The sequence below is a fragment of the Stigmatopora nigra genome, chromosome 5, assembly GCF_051989575.1.
Source record: "Stigmatopora nigra isolate UIUO_SnigA chromosome 5, RoL_Snig_1.1, whole genome shotgun sequence".
Classification (NCBI taxonomy): Eukaryota; Metazoa; Chordata; class Actinopteri; order Syngnathiformes; family Syngnathidae; genus Stigmatopora; species Stigmatopora nigra.
The window spans coordinates 6964317-6985735 of record NC_135512.1 but is presented as its reverse complement, the minus strand read 5'-3'; the positions used below and the strand labels follow the sequence as shown (position 1 = coordinate 6985735).

Sequence of the window (21419 nt, the reverse complement as noted above, 5' to 3'; positions counted from 1 at the left end):
ATGTTTTGTTTTTGGTTTGTTTCTCACTTTGTCTCATCCTTGTGACAACCAATTGTAGGTTGTATGACTTCAAAATGATCCAAATAGTCTTCTTTGAGCCTTTTAACAGTAAATATTGTTTGATTTCTGTCATCTTAGATTATTGCACATGGATTGTTTTTGTAATCAATAAAAATAGCATTCATTTGCTTTCGTATAGTTATTTGGTGTAATATTCCGGCCCTAACCTTTTTAGTGCATTATTTTTATGTGGAATTTTAATATAGTAGAAAATAATATGATTTATGTATGAGATGATGAGCTCAAAATATCAGTGATGTAAATAATTGTTTGTAGGAACCCTATCCTCCACTTTATTTTTTAGTTTTCTACAGTCTTTGGCCATGTTAAAAGTGTTAAATGTGCTGCTAGGGTGCAGTGTGCTGTATATAAAACCAAGGATGTACAAATAGAATAGTACATCACTATACAGTTGTGTTGCATTGTTTGCACTTAATGAGGTCATCAGCTGCTTGTTGTTGTTGATGATCTTGGCTCTCAACGCTGAGAGATTCTCTCATGATTACACTTTTTTTTTTCTTTCTTTCTTCCCATTCTCGGCCGTTTTCTCTGTTGCGCTAATTTATGTGTTGTTGTTGAAGTGGCCACGCTGATAGGCCCAGAGATGGCATTTAGCTAAAGAGCACAAAGGCCGTTAGCTTCAGCATTCATCTAATCAATCTCGCTAATGAAAGCGTCGTCCTCTTTTCATCCCCGTCTCCCCTCGCTACTTTCACGCTGCCCTCCAGCCTTTCACTTGCTCTCCGTTGTACCCTCTTAACCTCTTAACGGTGCCACTTTTCATTTAGGAGGGAATTGGTGAGGCACCAACAATTCATTTATCAGTTACTATCTAAAATAGGTTAGAAATACGTATACTCTCTTTTAAAAAAATCTTAAAAGCCCACGCACCTGTTCCATATGCTTTAGTGAATTAAGAATGTTTGGTGTGAAGAAAAATGGAAGTGGAAGGAGCTGATTCATTACACGGGGCTTGAGAACAGTTGAATATAAGGGGTGTCAAACTCATATAAAGATATAAATATCATTGTACTTGTCATATAGTTTTCATCTACCTCTCTCATATACCTCATGTTTCTCGCTCTATTGCCAATGTAGGACTGAAGTAAAAGAAAAGGCAAAAATGTATTGTTTCTACAAAAAAATGTCCAAATTATACCCCTATCATAGCTCTTCTATATTGTCTATAGCATTATTTCATGTTAAAATGTAACCATTACTTTATAATGACAGGAGATAGTGACTAAACTCTTGAGGTAGTACTTGACTATGTCACAGGTTTGCCTATCAAGGATGGTTTTATGTAAGAATAAGCAATACACTGACAAAAGTTTATTATTGCTGAGCCTTTGTGCAAGCGTCTTCCCTACAGCAAGGTTGCAGTTTGCCCTCATCAGGAAATATCTGTCCTTGCATTGTGCTCAGAGATTTTTGTTAATCTCTATCTCACTCCCAGATGCACACACCCCCACATACCCACGCACACACATTAGGAGTCAAACAAAAGCCGCATTTGATAAATAAACTTTCTGAAGGCAGGTCTCTGGTGAGGCCCGTGGCTTTGACTTGAGAATATAAAGCAGATGGATAGATATAATGGGGGTATGTGTCTACCAGTTCAGGTGTGTGTGTGTATTTATGTGTCGGGGAAATGGAATCGGGACCTTCACACTTGCACTTCACAGACACGTCAAGTGATTATTAGTTATGTGTAACTATGGAAAATGACTCGACTTCCATCGGAATGCATATATAAACACAAAGGGGTTGCTATGGTAGGGCCCAGCACCCCCTGCGAACCTTGGCTAGGAAGCATCTGAACATGTGGACTTAAATGTAAGGTGCATTCATTAAAAAACGGAAAAAGAAATTAAAGGTATTGAAAAAAAGTCTAATTTATTACATTTTTAGAAGTTGGGGTTGCTGTGTTAGGCTCCAGCGCCCCCCACGAACCTTGGCTAGGAAATCGTCTGAACATGGGAACTTAAATGTAAGGTTCATTCATTAAAAATCGGAAAAACAAATTGAAGCTATTGAAAAAAAGTGTAACTCATTACATTTTAAAAAGTGGTCTACTTTCCTCTGGTGTTTAATTAAAACATTTAAATACATATTCAAAAGAAGTCACCCAATTTGTTAAAAAAAATAATAAATTCATTTATTTTAAAAAAGTATGACCCACACATATTTTGCCATGGGCATTTTTTTTAAAAGCTCTTATTGCTTAACATCACAGCCCAAGCAAATGTTAACTTTTGATGATACCAACAAGTTAGCCAAAGCTAATTAACAACATTAATCCCTATTTAGGGGAATCCTTGATGCAGCCCAGACTCTATTATGTGTTTATTAGTGCCAGGGAGATTAAATAAATGAGTGTATATGTGTGAGAGTGGAGTATATGGATGCACACTACCAAATGTGTCACAGTACAAATCATTGTGGGTGATGGCGTGTGCGTGCCTGTGTGTGTAATTTGTGAGAGGAAGAGTGCATCAATGTGTGCTTGTGGTTGTGTTTGTGAGTGCATGGCGGTGGCTATAGATCCTCCTGCCCCCCTGCTGACTACAGAGGAACTGCATAACACACACACACACACACACATACACACACACACTTGGATGCATATCAATCATAGTTGTGGTCTTCGTTGTCACAACATTCTCTTCAGGGTCCGTTCCATGCAGGCGACAGAGAGGAGGATGGGTACTTGTTTGTTGCCAAATGGGGGTTGTTCCATTAGGAGATTATAACACAATATGTCATGCTGTTTGCCATATTCCCTCCTGTGTCAATAAAATTACTGTGAAACACATTTAAAGCAGTGTGTGCTTTTTATTCTGATCATTCAAATGCTAGACTGGGTGTAGTAATTGTTTTTTTATTTTATTTTTTTGTTCATAGCAGCTACATACAGTAGGCTACAGCCTATTTGCATTTAAGGAAAGTGACCATTTTATTGTGTAGGGCATGTTTAAGATGTCAAATTAAGTTGTCGTTAGCTGTTTTAAGGAGGCTGAACGTATTGGCAATTTCGACAAATTTTGTAGCAGTTTTTAGAGGTATTTCTTGATAAGAATAGCAATTAGGCCTGTTTGAGGGAGTTTTACATTTCTTTTGGAGCGCTAAAATGTTGTCAAAAAGAAGGACTTGAGAAGGCAGCTCTCTAGTAATTGCAAGGTTGCCTCCTCTAGCAAATGGATTTTGGGCTTTTATCACAGTATGGTGCTTTTTCATTTTGCTAATAATTGGAAGGGCGACTTTGGTGATGATAGTTTTTGTCATTGACGTCATTGGTTTGCGTGTTCGTGTGGCGGAATGGTGTTGTTTTGAGGTTGTAAACCGGTTTACGTAGTTGATTGGTTGGTTGGTTGGTGCAGTAAAGTAGGGCATTGCTGATAACCCTGTCCTTTAAGGATTTTCATTTGATTGCTTCATAATTATGACCTGTTTTGCATGAATGTCATAGTCAATTTCAATCATTAATGGATTTACTTTTTATCCAAATAACTGGCAACAATTGTATTAATTGGATAATCGTTTAGAGAATTGTGTTTGAATAAGTGACAGCACGTATGAGCTTGTTTGCATTCATGTTTCAGGCTCGTGGTGAGTCAGTGTGCATGCACGTGTGTGCCTTCTTTGCGAGTGTGTTGAAGCAGCAATCTCTAACTCAATTTATGCGGCGGACACTCGAGATGGAGTTTCGGGCACATCAAGTTGTCCACAAAAGGATTTCAACTGGGTGTTAAAAATAAAAACAAGTGCAAGTGATCCAATCTTCCCAGGTGTTACGAAAACCAGTTGTGAACATGAACTTTTCTTTAGAGCATAAAGATTGCTGACCTGATTTCTTCACATATCTTTTTCTTTTCCCATCATGCTAACCATGACCTGTTTAGTAATAACATCTTATTTTGTAATCCTTGAGTGTTCCACTTTTCTTTGTGCATGTACTATGTATGAATGTCTGGATAAAATCTGTCTTCAACTAAAACGATAGTCTGTCAGTCCCGTTTTGTTTACATATTGTCAACCATTCTCTGGACGGTAGCTGTTAAAAAAAAGTGGATGCATTTTCCTTCCCCATGACTTATTAATTGAAAATAATAATGTTGAAAACCATCAGAACGCTGAACCATGCTAGTTTCTACTGTATTTTATAAGCCAAGTCAATGACGATTGGACTGCACAAATACATGACCTACATGTCAAGCGGGGGGTGCTAAATTTTCTCCCATGGGCCGCAAGTTGGAGACCGCTGTGCCGGAGAGTTTACCTGTGGTTTATAAACCCGTTGATGTATCGTTTGTACAAGAGTACATTGAATGACAGTTAAAGAGTCTGTGTTTGTGCACGTTTGTGTGACCAAGTCAGTTTGTTTGTATATACGTGAACAAGTCTGTGTACATAATTCCGTGTGTTTGCAAGTGCGCACATGAATTACTAAGTGAGCGTGAGAGAGGTCTGCGTTTGCAAATGTCTGCGATTGAGGTAGACTGACAAGAGTATGTGTACATAGTTATGGGTCGAATGTGAGGAATTTTCGGAAAGTTTGTGTGTGAGACCTTTTGTCACTTTAGCTTTTTGACCGTGAGGGAGTGTGATTTTCTACATTAGTGTTTGCATAGATAGGATTGTGTGAGCATATGTGTGTGCATTTGGAGTGTGTGAAAGCATTGATAAGTACACCCAATTTTTTTTCTCCCAGTGTGTGCATGGGAGTGTGTCTATATGTGTGATGAAGCTGCATAAACATGCCCAGTGCTGCATACTGATCAGGGACAATAAAACCTCCATTAAAGATTTATTCAGGAGAGGCAGAGGAAGGGAAGGCACTCAGGTTTATGTCACAGAGTGGATTACGCCAAAGACACCTCTCTCCGCCATCACACACTCGCAGTTATAATGTGTGGGTGTCGGGTGGTTGAGTGGTTGGCGGGAATGCTGCATTTTAATAGCCCCATCACCTCTAGCTATGATTGCAGACAATGGCTCCTTGAGCATACACTCTTGCACGCGAGTCTCCCGGCCACGGTTAACCAGTTAGTCGCCGCTTCAATTATAGATCCCATCTGTGTCGTGGCACACCAAGCCGGAGGCCCGCTCTGTCAAAATGTCACCTGAACCGGGCTGTGCCGCAGGCGGGAGACACCCGGGTGCCTTTTTAGTTAATATCTACAATAAGATTGCGGCGGAATAGTAGAAAGGGGGGGTAATCTAATTCACCCCCCCTTACTCCTTGTCCAATGAAGTGTGCTGTCAGCTTTATCGCAGGCGCGACACAAGGAGCCAAGCGCCACCCCCCTACCCTCCACCCCATATTGCCCCTCTACTATGCCTTTCTTTGCCTTCTTCCCTTTTGAGATGATTGAGATTCGGACTTGATGGTGATGACGTTTGAGTGCCGTTTTGCCTTCTCCCACATACTCGCTTGCTAAGCGCTAAATAGTGAGGAGACAACCAACCATCGGGAATGGGATTTAGTAAAAGAGGTGGGTGGGTGGGGGGAGAAGGGGATTGGGTAGCGGCGCTAAATGAACACAATCAATATAACGGACGAGAAAAAAAAGGAAGTCCCGAATGGATTGGAATGAGTATTGATAAGAGAGGAGGCATGCTGAAGCTTGTGTTGCATTCATGATTGCTGGGGAGTATCCTACTTCCAACCCTTGTGGTTAAACATGGCTGATGACAATGATACACTATGGTAACCCGTCAATATGATTGATCATTTTTTTCTTCTCGCAGCTCAACAAGTGCGTATTATGACTTATTTGATTAAGGCATAGGTTGAGTTAAAAAAAAATCCAAATTGCATTGTTCATTTGTTTTAGAATGAATAAACGTCATTGGAGAAGTTGCTGAAGAAGCTCTTGCCATTTCTTAGGCAGAGAAAAATAATTGTATATCTTTGACATCTGACCTTTCAAACAAGCTCATTTCAATGCAAAACCTGTACTGTGAATTTTTTTAGAAAATAAAACAGAATTGAAATATTGGATAGTCACATCCAAGCTATTTTAAATTTAGAAAAATGCATCAGACAACTCTGGTTTCCTTTTACATAGCAAAAACATTGGTGGTAGGCTGTAGAAAACTCCAAATTACCCCTCGGCGTGCATTTTATGTGTCGTCCCGCTAAGCAATCCACCAAACTATCTGAGGTAATCAAGCCGAGTACTGCGGTTGTGCGTGCACGTGAAAGTGATTATCAGGCTGTTGACGCATATTGTCGCAGTGATAATTATGTTTGATTACTAAAGACCCCCTCTGTGGTAATCTGTTAATGTGCTCTTTTGGTATTTAGCAGAGCTCACTTTTCTTCTTCTCCTCTCGTAACTCTGCTTTGTTCATTTATGCAATTCCTGACTGGACCTTTTGCGTATTCTAATTATAAAGTTAACTTAGGTGACTTCAAGGAGGATTTTCTTTGGAGCCGCACCAAGCAAGATTAGCCCACTCAGGCAATAATAAATACTAATTGAATAGTTAACATTTTATAGTGTTTACAAATTGCTCCTGTGGACATGACTCCAGAAAAGAAAAAAAAACGGGCCTGGAAAGAGTTTGCGTGAGGTAGAATGCATTAAAAACAACAAAACACAAGTACAACTCCATTAAAAGTGTCATTTATCAGCCGCTCCCTTTTTATAACGCTTGGTTGTGGCTTATATGAGATTAGAAATATGTATAATGTCTTTTTGTAGCTTTTATATTCAATTGGATACGCTCCCAGTGCTGACGCAAGAAGTTTTTCTGAAAATGAACATTTTATATATACATACACCAGCAAAATATAATGAAATCCTGCACAAGACCAGTACAAAGTAAACACAGTTTGTAATGCTAACTTTTGATTGACACTGACAAAATAGGTATTAATAACAACAATGCATTTATTATTGTGGTTGTAGTTTTTTAGCTGTGTACTGTAGGAGTTTGCTGTATTATTCTGAAAGTTTTTTCTCACTTTCCTTGCTTGCAGCATCCAACAGTCAAACCTTTGTGCTTGTCTCTTTCTTCTATTGAAGTCACGTTTCCATTTCTATCGTGTTCTTTTTTTGCATCTGTGTTTCATGTTGTCTGACTGAGACAAAGACCGCACCGTGTCAGAAGTTGACTTTGTGAACTGTAACCAGCTTTGCGACTTCTCCACTTATCTTTAGTGATTAGTTTATCGGCGTAACTATCCGGGTTGTGGTCGCCCGCTGGCTTTTGATGCTCCTTAGCTGCCTTAAAAAGATAACCCAGTCTCATTTGCTTCTCATTAAATACATGTCAATCCAACAATGTTGGAATCCTGACCCCCTGTGTGGTGATTTTTTAGGGTGGTAATAACAGTTTTCCACACCTGGATATACAGACTAGTCAAATTAAATGATGTACACAGAATATGTATAGAAACAAATGGACTTGGTCGCACAAACAGACTCTTTAACCATCACTCAATGCTGTCATGAATGCTATAAATGTCCACTGCATTCTCATAACTGCACCCCCACCGACCTGAACAACAGCATTATCAAGTTTGCGGACGACACCACGGTGGTGGGTCGTGTCTCAGAGGGGGATAAAAATTGCTACAAGGTGGAGGTCAGACCACTGACTGTCTGGTGTACCACCAACAAGCCGAACCTAAAGTCAAAAGACAAGGCAAAGTTCATTTATAAATGACAAAGGATATTTAAAATGACAGAAGCCAAACAGGACACGCAAGATAAAAGCAATTACAATTTAAAAACACAAGATAAAAACCATTTAAATCAGACAAATAACAAATAAATGCAATATATCAACAAAGGTAAGAAAAAAACGACATAGAAAGGCCTTGGAGTTTCTCACTGAGATGGCAAGGCAGTTCTAGAGTTGACTTTAGGTTTAAACCCTACGTCTATTCTATCACTATTAATCGTGAAAGGGAAGGGATTGCACCAGGTTTCTTGAGCACCTAGATTGGTGAGGACCCGAACTAAACTGCAAATTCCATATCAAACTTGAATATGTTTCCTAAAAGTTTGAAGGAGGAATAACTTAATATCTTAGCTCTTGGTGTCAGTGTATAGCTGCTGGGTGGAATTGATGCTGAGTCAGCTTCTCCAGCTGTGTTGTGGCCTTGAGGAAATAGCTCCAGCAGGTCATTATCATCGCCCAGAGACTAACTGGTTGCCCTCTTCAATCCCTGGAGGACATTTCCATCACCTACTGCCCTAGGAGAGCACGCTGCGGCATCATTGGCATCTCACACACCGGATACAAACTTTTTGTACTCCTTCCCTGAAGCAGATGTTTAGAGGCATTTAAAACGATAATGGCCGTACTCAGGAAAAGTAAATAAAAAAAATATATATAAGACAGTGTCTATAACCATTGGTAAACATATATTGTGTTTGTTTGAGGGTGAGGGCGTTCAACCCGGGTTTTACTGTGGGAGCTGTGGGGTCAGGCTTAAATTTAATGGCTGGACTGAGACTAAATGAGCTGAAATAATAGGGTCTGTTCCCTAGCACTTACACGCCTCCTGAACATATATTGTGCGTCTCCCTTCATGTATATGTGTGTGTGTGTGTGTGTCATTATTAATTGGGTCATACTTCAACCATTTTGTTCGCTAATAAGCCTACTCTTCTTTATGTAGGTTGGTAGGACACAGACCATGTGCACTGTAATTTAGGGTATAAAAAGAAACCAAAACAACCATTGAAAAAGATGATTCCTTCTTCCAATTTTTTTTTTCCTTCTGTCTCTTATTGATGTCTTGTCTTTATGCTCTTATCACAATTTTTGCAGACACGGACAGAATATCAATGTCATACATTTCCCAAGGAGATGCTTGATGTGCACGTGTGTGCAGCAGGCTAAATGTTGGCTTACAATTAAAGGGCAATCCCCCCGTGTGTTGATTGAACCAGCCCACTATGGAACTGAACTCCCACCATTCCAACACCCCCGTTCCCCACGCCAGCACCAGCAGCAGCTCATTAACCCCCACTTTGCTGTCGACTACCTCCTGACAAACTGGTGTCGACATGCATGTCTCGTCTACCCTGTCATGTAATCCACCTCCCCCACCGTTGCCCATTCACCTAACACAAACACACATCTCACTATGGACACAACCACACACACACACACACACACACAAACCTCTGGATGGAACGCTGTCAGCAACAGGGGCTTGGCTCCCTGTGAATAAGGTCAATCATTCCAACATGAGCGGTTGCAACCTTGCAAGAACAAAGATGGGTTTACGCAGGAGTCCTTTGTCACTCATTTAGTGAGTCATTTGGGAACTGAAAGTATGCTGTCATAAAGGCTTGTTTTCTTTTTATTATTATTTTTTTGTAAAAGAGGTGCTGTTTTGTGTCTAATAACCATTTTTGAAAATCATAACATGCAAATCTTTCCCAATTTGTGATCATAAACACCAACATGCAGTTAAAATATTCCAAAAGATCTTGTTTTATTGTACAATCATGAAACTGGGACTTCAAGGAACGTGTTATTTCTATTTTGAAGAACATTTGGACTTTAACAATGAAATATGACTTAAAAAAAGAACTTGATCAAAATCCAAGGGCTTTTACTATGCTTATATTAAAAACCACAAAAATCTTTGACCAATAGGTGACAGGTTAAGCTGGCTAACTGATTCCAGACATAATCTCTAGCCAAGATTTGTGATATTTTTTCAACTCTGTACCTGAATAAAGAATAACTCACACGAGTTAATACACAATGTCGCAGGCTCATCTTAGTTATGAAAAAAATGTGCGACTTATAGTCTGAAAACTCTTGTAAACCTGTTTGTATTCCTCTTGTCTTAACACACCTTACTGAGTTTTTGCTGAGTTTATAGGTAGGTTTATTCCTGAAAGCTTGTAGCGTTCTGAATAGCATGACCTCAGGGGTCCGATTCAGTTAAATCTTTACTTGGTTTATCTCCGCCTCAATTTTGAGCTTTATATATATTTTTTTCTCGCTATGCTGTTACTGCTGCCTCTCAGGGGAGGCGGATCGGGCAGAATGTTTTGACGCAGATTATCCAGACGTCAGAGGGGTTTTTCCGAAGGTCGTCGGGCGGCACAAATGTAAACAGTGACTCGCGGAAATGCACTTTTGGACCCGAGCGTCCGTCTTACACCTGAATTAAAGAAGGGGAAGCTGCAAAACTGCCATCGCCCCATTTGGGGGGGGTGCTCATTGGAAGTCAACGCGCAGATGCTAGAGCGCACAGTATTGGCAGTATGTGTTTTCTCAGCAATATATATTGTCTGAATAGGCCGATTTAATGAGACCCAGTGGAGCTGTCAAATTCTACTTTATTTTTTCACTTCCCCTTCAATATCTTGGTCCCTCCATCTAAACCAGGGGTGGGCAAACTTTTCGGCCCGGGGGCCATATTGACTTTAAAAATTTGACAGATGGGCCGGGTCAACACAAGATACGATACATATAAAAAATTGCATCCGTTAACAGTGCCTATGAAACATAAACAGAAATTCCTGACCTAAACACTCACTGCATTTTACCTTTTCTTTCTTGATTGCATTCTTAGGCTTGAACTTGTCTAAATACTCATGAATGAAAATTAAATGTAGTGATATTAGTCATGACTCTCCTTTTCTTCATTGGACAAAAGTATAAAAAAAGAGAAAGCTTTTGTGTTTTAGTGTTAGTTTGTCCCATGTTGATTTCCGTGTACACATTTATTTAGGCTGTAATCTTTTATTCAAGCAAGTGACAGCATGTAGAATGCAAACGAGTAGAGAAGCAATGATTGCAGTTGAAGTTAGACAGTAGTAGTTTGTATTATTATGGCAATCTGTTGTTGTTGTTGTTGCGTGTATGGATTTGTGTGCTGAGAGGGAAAGGTTGGTAAGAGGTTGGAGGAGATTTATAACTCAGTGCTGGCCTACATATGCCAGTTGGCAGCTGGAGGTTCCAGCATCACACTGTCTGCTTTTCTTAGACACCGCAGGTCCCGGCAGACGGCCTGGTTTATGTGTGAGGGTGTGGAAGTGGAATTTTTAAATCTCTATGATTCTCTGAAGTTATACGAGTACTTTATAGATCCATTTTTTTTAATAGGAGTGACCTTTTGACCTGTGAATATGAGGTTCTTGAAAATTCTTGAATCGAAATGACCCTGTCTTGAAGCTGTAGGATGTGAACAGGGAACATTTCATCTTATTAAATTAGTATTTTATAGCGTTTAGTTAAACACTGCCTTTGACATGACAGGCATCCAATTAGTTTTAACGTCAATTCTACTGGAAATTCCTCAAATAGTTGACAAGTTTGATTTTTTAAAGGTTGAGTCATATTAGATCACTCAACTGTTTCTGTTTCTTCATTTAAATATTAGATGTGTGGATTGGGTATATTAGCATTTATGACAAAATCACATCTGGCATTTCTCACTTAAACAAAAACCGAGGGGGGGCTTTTCTTTTGTTAGTGAGCTGCATCTGCCTCACAAAATTGCTAAAATTACTTTTAATTTTTATTTTTTTTGAAACTTAATTTTTATGGCCCACCCCAATCAGAGATGGCAGCTGGTGCTTTCTCTGTGGGGTTTGCTATAAAAGCTTTGGATTAAAAAAAGACAGTCCCTAATTAAGGAGCCTCCATTCTAGCCAATGATGAGGGTTTGGGTGTCAAAAAAAAAGAGCAAAAAAAGAACTGTTAAATTGCATGAATAACTCTCAACTTCAATCTGTCCAGGAATAAAATCCATGTCATTTGTTTCAGTTTAATTTATTATATCTAGTATACATCCAATTTCTAACTACTATGTATATTTTACAAACTTGAGCACTGTAGTAAAGTCTTGAAAACAGTGAATATTCTTACTTTTTAAAGCCATAGACAGAAAGAATATACGCAAATACTTTAAACACAGCACTAACAGATATCTTATGCCATGTGGCCACATTTTCTTACACAACCCTGCAAAGTAGTTCATTGCGCGCTGTTTGTGACCTCAAAAAACGATTATATCGGAACCATCATAAACCGTGGGCCACCTATCGTAAAATGTTATTTTATGATCTCAACGGTCTTTGACATTAGGACTACAGCATAGCATGATAATGCCTTTTTGTCTCCTTACAAAATAAAAATAGGTAAGTACACTCAATTTTGAATGGAGAAACCCATCTGAATTTTGTCATTAACCAAAATTGCTGCACTTTTACCAAAGCGCCTGACCAATTTCTCATACTAATTCCATCTTAATTTAAGTTTGTATTTAACTTCAATCTCTCTTGAAAACACTTCTACAACTTTTATGAAAGATTCCAGAGGTGTTTTCATGCAAAAAAGTGCCCCCTGCTACAAAAAAAAAAAAAGAATGTCATTCTAAAACAATGCTGAGACATTAACTAGGGTAATTATACTTATGCTTTTATATGGTAGACAAACAGCAAACACTTAAGAGAGTCTTTTGCCAGTTTGCGAGCGTGTGTGTCTGTGTGTTTGGAAATGTGTGAGTTTGTGTGTCGGTGAAATTGAATTTTAATTGACAGCAGAGCTCAAGAGATTACGCTTCTATCTAATCAGATTTTATTTATACTGTCTCACTATAGCGGTATCACTTACCAGAGCCACGTGGGCGTCTTTACACCTGCCATATTTTTAATTCCTTGCAAGAGAAATTGCAGTGGAAGGTTGCATCTTTAAAAAAAAATAAAATGTAATCAACCATTCATAAATGAAGACCAGTGCAATTCTTCTCTTTTCAGGTTGAATTAAATGGATGTCAAGTTTGCATGGAAGATGGTTTAAAAATGCTGAATTCTATACATTCACTGGAATCTGAAAAAAAAGGTTTATGACAGGGTTCTCTTACAAAAGTGTCTCATTTACACAACATATATAACGAGAAGAATGTCATAATTACAGAGAATATATCCATTTTAGGCTATAAATATAAAACGGTCGTAAAAAATGATGTATACTGTTGTAAAATAATGTCACTCCTATTCATTGTGTGTGTGTGTGTGTGTCTTTCTGAACGATCATGGCAAAAAACAACATGTCCATTCATGCAATCTCAGTTTTTGTTGTCCCTTTTTATTTTTTTTTATTGATATTTATCTCCGATGCCAACCATGAGTATTAAAAAATGCACTGGAATAGTGGCCGGATAAAAATCCATTTTTGTTTTAAGAGGCTTTGATTTCAAATGAACTGGTCCCTCTAATTAATTCCTGTCATAAATTATTTAAACTATATTGATAACATAAAACATTCACAGCAGCCCATCTAGGTTTAATTGACTTGGACGTCAATTGCCATTAAAGGAAGTCAGAGTTAATAATCAATGTTCATAGGACACATCTGTCATTACAATATTCCAAAACTCTTATTCTTCCATTCATTTTCAACAACAATTTTACTTTTCAGGTTCACGGGGTGTTGGAGCCTACCAAAACCTTTACTCACATAAACAAAAACAAAAATGATACCTACTTTTGTCTGTGAATCCAATTCTGATATAAATACCCGAAATCCCTAGTGCTTTTCTAAACCTGGCGGGCTGCCAGGCTCCTTTTCTTTGTTCACTAGCCGCCATTGACAGTGATAAACAAGTCACATCTGCTCCAATAAAGAACAATTTTTACATTTACTATACAGCAACTTTGTTATCATCTACAACATTAAAACAGAGAGAATATATTAATAACACTCATACTGCTCAAACGGTTATTAGTTGTTTTTATTCTACTGTTAACCCATGAATGAACTCATCGGCTCCCATTAATGACAATAGTGTAAGAAACTGATGTTGCCATGGCAAGGACACATAGGACACATCTATTTTAAGTGAATGAGAAGCTATTTTATAGTTTAATATCTCCATATTGAAACAATTTTCATGATTTCATATCATTATATGTACTTTATTGTTTTGTGTCTGTTGTCTTTTTGTGTCATTGTGGTTCATTATGTCATATTTGTGTTCTATACGCAATGACATGTTTGTATGAGCTATTTGCTGCATACAAATGCGTGTTGATTAATGTGCTTTACTGCACCGTGAGCATTGATCCACGTCGGACACTCAGTGCGCATGTGTGTGTGTGTTTGTGTTTGTGTCTTTTAGTCAGTGTGACTATTGATCTGCAGAGTATCCCACTGGTGCTTATTCCTGCACCAAGTGTTAGGTAATCCCTCTTTGCCTCTTGTACGGTGTCCCTCTTGGACAATTTGTCTCGGTTAGAAGCAAAAGCGTTCATAAATGGCAGCCATTGTCAACACACAATGACTAGCTGGCTGTATGGCTGTACTGTGAAAAAGGAATCACCTTTTTTTGGTTGTTGTAAAGAAGGCATAATTCTAATAGGAATCCAATGACGTTATTTTAAATGTATCTTAAATGGAATAATTTCAAATAATATTTGGTTTAACCAACTGTAAACATTTTATCCTTTTTTTAAACTTGAGTATTTTTAAGGGCCCACAAAAACACAAATCAGTTATTAAATAGCATCCTCATTTCATTATTCGATGGACTATCGATAGACATTTTTTTTACATTATTCTGTGTATTTCTTTAAAATAATTTTAGATAGAGATTCCCCAAAGCAGAATTTATCGCAATGTACTATGTTTTAGATTCATGATAACCGAATATTTGAACATAGTTTGTTCAAAATCATTTCTTATGCTCTATATCTACAAAACAATTAGTTTTTTGGAATAACACTTTTGTATGGCTTTATTGTTAGATATCTTTGTTCATATTTGGGGGAAAGGGCATTCGGATGTGCTATTATTCCTTCTTTTCTTCATATCCGAGGTGTCGGATGGTGACTAGTTATCGGCAGAGCCACAAAATGACTCAAAAGTGACTCTGACTCGACACACATGTTAAAATATGTGATCAGGACATCACTAATTTTAGCACTTGGCCCTATTAATGTTACACTTTCCCATCAAGTGGACAATCGATGACACACTCCACCAAAAAAGACAAACACATCGCTTAAAAGACTTCTTCTGTTCCACAGTCTTAAAAAGAAGACACACATCTCATGCCTCCCAAACAAGTAGTTTTCCCCTTCCCTAAAAATAAAAGCTTTTCTCACTTCTGCTTATTTTACACATTTGCCCTTGACAGGGATTAATATCTTCTTATTAAGTTCCGAAATAAGTCTTTGCCTTCTACACCCGATGAGCACAGACTTATCAAATGCTCCACAGAGGCTGGATGGACCGTGGAAGGGGGATATTGCGTCGTAATGGGACCCTTAATACCGGACTAGCCCCGGACCCCCCTCCAAGGAGGAGAATGACTTTGAGGTGACGGGAGGACACTGGCCGTCTCTGTCCAAGCCTCCGAAAGCTCTTTTCCTTCTAGACGATAAGTGTCCCGCCCTCCCGTCTCTCCCGTGGTTTTCTTAACCAATCTTATTATTGGTATCATGGCGCTTTTCCCAACTGCCACCAAGAGTGCTGTAAAGGCTTAGCGAGCACTGAGGGAATCCTAAAAATATTATTATTCGTGCTGGGACTCAAGTAGGAACTATTATAGCACAAACTATAACTTTTGAGGCGAATTTAATAATACGGGAAACCTAGCCTCCTGTGTAAGATCTAACTGGCAGCCATTTTTTTTTTAGTTTCTCATTTATTTTCTTGTGTCCAAAGGTTGTTTGCTTGACATAGTACTTGGATGCCAGTGTCCTCTGACAGTTTTTTTTTTTCGGTTTTCAGACTCAAAAAATTGAGGTTAGACATGGCCTAAATGAGGAAAAGCTATTGAAAATGGCATAAACATATCAATTGTTGATTGTGGACTTCCTTAATATGAAGACAAACGGCAGATATTCATTGATAAAATGACGACAAGCTACTCATGACGCTTATAAAAAATAATTTATAAATATACATGAAATTATATGTGATAAACCATTCAACCTATTAAACCATTTTTTTATGATGATGATGTTGATGATGAAAAACGTAAGATGAAGTTTCTTTCTACATTGCATGACTTGGAATATTTGTCTATTATGATTTAACATTTTCTTCTCAAATGATGACTTTATTCAATAATAATAACAACGGCATTCTTTTTGGAAAATTATGACTCCATTCAAATTAATTGTAATACTTGGACTTCACTAAATGCTTGTAATAATAGGATATTGTTTTGATACTATTACTTCATTCATTTGAAGCTGATCATTTTTCAACCATATCACATTTTTCAGCTAATATGAAACCTTCATTATTTGTGACATTACCACTTAATTTAAATCATGGACCTTTACCATTTTATTTCCATCAGACCTTTGTGACCTGATCATTGCAAAATTTTGAGTTAATTCTCATAAAATTACACATTTGTTTCTGATTGATTTTAGGCCAGGAATAATCTCACAGCTTTGACCTATTTTTTTGCAATTTGCCCATTCTTCTCTTTTTAGTGTAGAAATCCTTTCGAACTTCTTTTGAACTCGTTTCCTGTTTTATTTTCCACCACCATTCAATATACTCCGCAAACCTCATTTGAATTGCGGTAGAACCTGACTGAACGCCCTCAAATGCACATTTTCTTTCATGGTAATGTCTCGGCGTGCCAAAAGTATGTCAACGCTTTTCTGCATGTGATCAGACACGTGTGCACGTGTGCGTGAGTGTTGTCTCTACTTTCTTTCTTTTGTGTTCCGGCCTGGGGATTTTGCTTCATTTCTAAATTTATCCTCAAAGTGTGCCACCTCTCCTGTGAGCTACTGCTGGGACTCTGCAGTGCAGGTTGGGGTGGTGCAGGATTGGGGGGTTGGGCTTGTGGGCGAAAGGATTGCACAGATTGGTGAAAAGAGGGGGAAAGAGGCATAGAAAGGGGTGGGCCCGCGGTGGGTATGATTAGAGTGGAGAGAAAGTGAGAGAGTGTAAATGTGGGACACGGAAACATGCTTCATTTCCTCTACTTTTTCTCCCCTCATATTTCTTATCTCATCTGCCATCATCTGTTGGCCCCCAGGCGCCTCCTTTTATTTGAGCAACATGACTTGGGCAAATATATTAAATATAGTTGTATGTGTGTGCTTGTTTGCTTACCACATGCAAATATGCCAGGCTGAAGTAGCTATCAGCGTTTGACATGTTTCTTTTTCTGGAAACTGTCAAATTATACTCACAAGGAAAAGGCAAGCGTGTAGACATGTTTTCTCAAACGGGCGTTTTAATGGTTCGTATACAAATTGTTTCAGAGGAGCGGTTGACCACCTCGTCATGGTCTGACAATTGGATATTGCATAGTATTATTTGTCGGTGCCAGGCTTCGACATGTACATTTTTATTCTTGGTGCGTGCAGAGCACATTAACATGATTATACAGAGCAGACCCTGGAGAAAGACTCTTATCTGGAAGTCTTCTAGTCGAGATCTTCTCACGTGTGGTGAATTACACACTCGGTATCACCAAGTGTGATTCCCAATACTGACAAAGCCTCGAGGTGTGGCAAAATTTGAATTGCTGATCGATATGCTTATTTGGATTGATGGGGAGATAGATGCACACATGTAGTAGCATGAGTTTTGCTTGCTTTGGTTTGGATCAAAATACAATGGTCCATTTTTAGTTTGCTGCAATTTATTTTTACATTCACAATTCTTGCAAGACGCCCATCCCTTGACAACAAACTCAAGAATGTGGAAACATTGTTCAATCATTGGACAGAACGGTAAAATATGGAAATAAGAAAAATCATGAATCTGCGATGCTAACCAAACAACATTTCCCATAATGCCTCTACCAAGGTGCGGACAGGAGTCCACTTATCTGGAAAGGTTTTGCTTGGCACCAAAGTTCACTGGTTTGTAATGTCACCAAAAGGTTAGCACCAACAACTTTGCCCTTAGATTTGAAAAAAAAAAATCCCACACACAAATATCAAACTATCCCACAAAGTTCCCCCTGATTTCTGAAATCTCCACCACCTTAATGTTAAAATTGATCTAAAATACCTTATCAAAAATAATTTGAGCAGGAACAGTTGTTTTCCCATCAATTTAACAGTACATTAAAGAAATCTCCTTTCCCCGAGCTAGTTCTTGTGAAACTAATTCCAAAAGCATACAAAAGAGAATCATCATTGCTTTGCAGTGGCCTTAGTTGATCATTTTTAGGTCCGTTAATGGACATTTGAACATTTCCAACACATCTGTTGAACTCTCGCGATGCACTAAAGGGACGCACAACAGTAGTTGGGAATCAATGGAATACGTGACCGTCCATCTGTCCAGGTGTGTGTGTATGTGCATTTGTTTCCTGCACAATGGTTAGTGCGTGTAGCTAATCCTTCCAACAATGGACCCAAGCTGCTGGCTCGTAAGCCCACAGGCCTGGTAAAGCCTGAGGAGCGGGCCTGGCCGGGAGGAGGGAAAGAGGATGGAAGTCACCCAAGCAGGACTCAAGGGACCGAACTTGGAGGCCCTCCAGGCCTCCCCCTGTGCGGGAAGATGATGGAGGAGGTTGCAAGGACGCCACGCCGCCCGGCATGGAATAATGGAAGCGGAGGGGAACAGATGGGAGCAGAGGAGAGGCTGACATGTAGTTATGGCAGCTAAACGCAGTATTCCTGTGTGGTTTGTCGAGCGGTGGCAAACCAAAGCAACACCCGTCGCCGTATGTTTGACTCTTTGATGTCACAAATCCCCCCAGGACACATTCAAATGTCCTTTGGGTGTGTGTGAGATTAGATTTGTGTTTTTTTTTTGCATAAGGTATATGCTGTGGGTTCATACTAGAATTGTGAGATTTCATGTAAAAGTCAGGGAGAGAGTGTGGACATATGCACATTTTCTGATAGATAACCAATACATTTGAGCTCGGGGTGGGCGGTGTTTTATGGTTACATTGAAGGATGTAATGACTAGTTCAGATTTTTTGTTAATATTTTTTTCTGTTTTGCATATTGCATAAACGTATACCACCCAAAGTGTGGAGGAATGTGCTAGTGATGTCACACTTGTGAGACACTTGTAACACATCAGTACATTTTGCAGTTCTTCTTGCTAACAGTGGTGATGTATTTCACTGAGTACACTGAATTAGAAGTCTCTCACCATTAAAGGCAGTGAATGTTTACATTAAACTGTAGGTGAGAGTCTATATTTTCGAGGATTTGCCATACATCTGATAATAAAATCAGTTAAAAAAAACTGAATTTGAGGAAGAAGCGACAAATTCCAAGTAATTAATGTCATGCTGGTAAACAATAGCTTTGAAAAAGGAATTCTATACGGCACAACAGGTATTTTAGCAAACCATCATTTATTCACAGTATGAAAAAACTACTAAGAGCAATACATTCCACATAAACAAAGTATTTCTCACTGTTGGCGAAAACCTAATTGAAATATACTCTAGTACATATATAAATCTAAAAATTGAAGGTTCAAAAAATGGTTTTCAGATTAGAACATCGGTGATCTGTTTTTTTTCTGATGCAAGGTTTTTGCAATATGTGCAAAGGGCAATTGCCAGGTGTGTGGGTGTAAATTGGCATTTGTTAAAAATCAATTTTTCTCATTTGCGGCATTTCAGTGAAAGTTTAAAGTGACTAACTAACTTGGGAGTTTGTAGTGGTTCAAATCCTTGTAGTAATCAAGGTATGAAATCTTACCAAGGAGTATATGCCTGATTGGCTAAATTAGACTCTGTTTTAATGCTAAGTGTATACACAGCTGTTTTGCTTTTACATGTTCTTAATTTCCCTACTGATGTAGCTAAGTTGGAAAGCAGAAAAAAAAACACATTTAAAGTTCACAGCATAGCTTCAGGCATGGTACTTGAGAGGGGTTGATGATTTATATTCTTTTAGAAACGCCAATCTTAAGATTAATCACCTTTCGCACACGCCGCTCTGGCATCCAGGCGACTGATTGTAATTCCACACGTTAATTAGAAAAATGTCATGTCCTAAGGTAAGGGACAGATTTTTCTAATGAGTTTGTTCTCATGTAGTTTGCCCGTGACTTGGTCTACGACAGAACAGAGGCAAACATATTGTCAAGTACTTTGCCAAGACTCATGATTAGACAATCAGTAATTGTTGACCTTTTCCTGTTACCGCTATCTCATCCAGACTCCTGTTACTCGTGAAAGATTAGTGCAAAATTCCCTCTAACTTTTCCCTGTTACGTAACAAGAGTGCACCTTTAAAGTTTGGAAAAAAACAGCACAAATAGTCCAGGCTATAAATTAGTTTAAATTTGATCTTAAGGCCTTTTGCTGGCTGACGTATATGATTAAAAAAATAAAAGTGATTAATGCCACAGGACCATTGCGATTAACCCGATTAATTGCATTGCCCTACACATGATCCAATAATGAATTAAAACTTAAAAAGACAAAATGACCTTTCAAGGAACAAACATCTGTGTGGGTTTGAAATTCACAAGCATTGCCCAGTGCATGTTTCAATACGCCCTTGCCATATTGGATTATATTGCAACACAGGTTATCACCCAGCCCTATTGTAAACACTTAAGAGTGCAGAGATCTTCCATATTCCTGTCAAAGTTTACTACTTAACTCCCCGGGAAGAGAGTTTTGACAGCGCAGACAATGATGCAGCACCATTTCAGAGAAAATCATTGTTTTCATGCAAACATTGCTAATTAACAAGAGCACATCTCATGGGAAAGCGAGCTCTAGTCCTTACATCATGTTTGTACATACAGCAAATGTCTCAAGTCATAATGTAGCCTCATAAAAGCCTCATATCATTTTCTGAACCGCTTTATCCCCATTAGGGTCACGGGCGGAGGGGGTGCTGGAGCCAATCCCAGCTGTCTCCGGGCCACCCCGAATCAGTACAAGGAGACGGACAACCATGCAGACTCGCACCCATACCTAAGGGCAATTTAGAGTGTCCAATCAGCTTACCGTGCATGTTTTTGGAATGTGGGAGGAAATCGGAGTACCCGAAGGAAACCCACGTAGGCCTAGGAAGAAGATACAAACTCCACACAGTGAGGACCCACCTGGGATCAAACTCTCGACCCCAGAACTGTGAAGCCGACACACTAACCAGTCGCCCCACCGGGCCACCCATGCATGTCTCAAGTGTTTTTCACCCAAAACATTGCAAGTTCAACGTGTGTGAAGATGAGTACAAAAGAGCTATTTTCCCTCCATGGAAATATCTGCACAAGGACTGCGCCTCTATAGCAGTGTCACAGATAACAAATGGTAAATGAGCTCGCACTGCGCTAGTCGGCGGGGGAAATAACTATATCTCGTGCAGTCTTGCATGCATTTTTCATGTATCTGCTCGCTTGTCATTCATCAATATGCATTTGTACAGTTGGCCCTGTGCTCACAGCTGTTGCGACAT

At 39.0% G+C, this 21419-nt stretch overlaps 1 protein-coding gene across 1 annotated transcript in view; it reads left to right on the top strand.

The window, feature by feature from the left end:
* dab1a (DAB adaptor protein 1a) overlaps positions 1-21419 on the top strand; it is a 156165-nt gene that overhangs the window by 12037 nt on the left and 122709 nt on the right. The window lies entirely within an intron of this gene.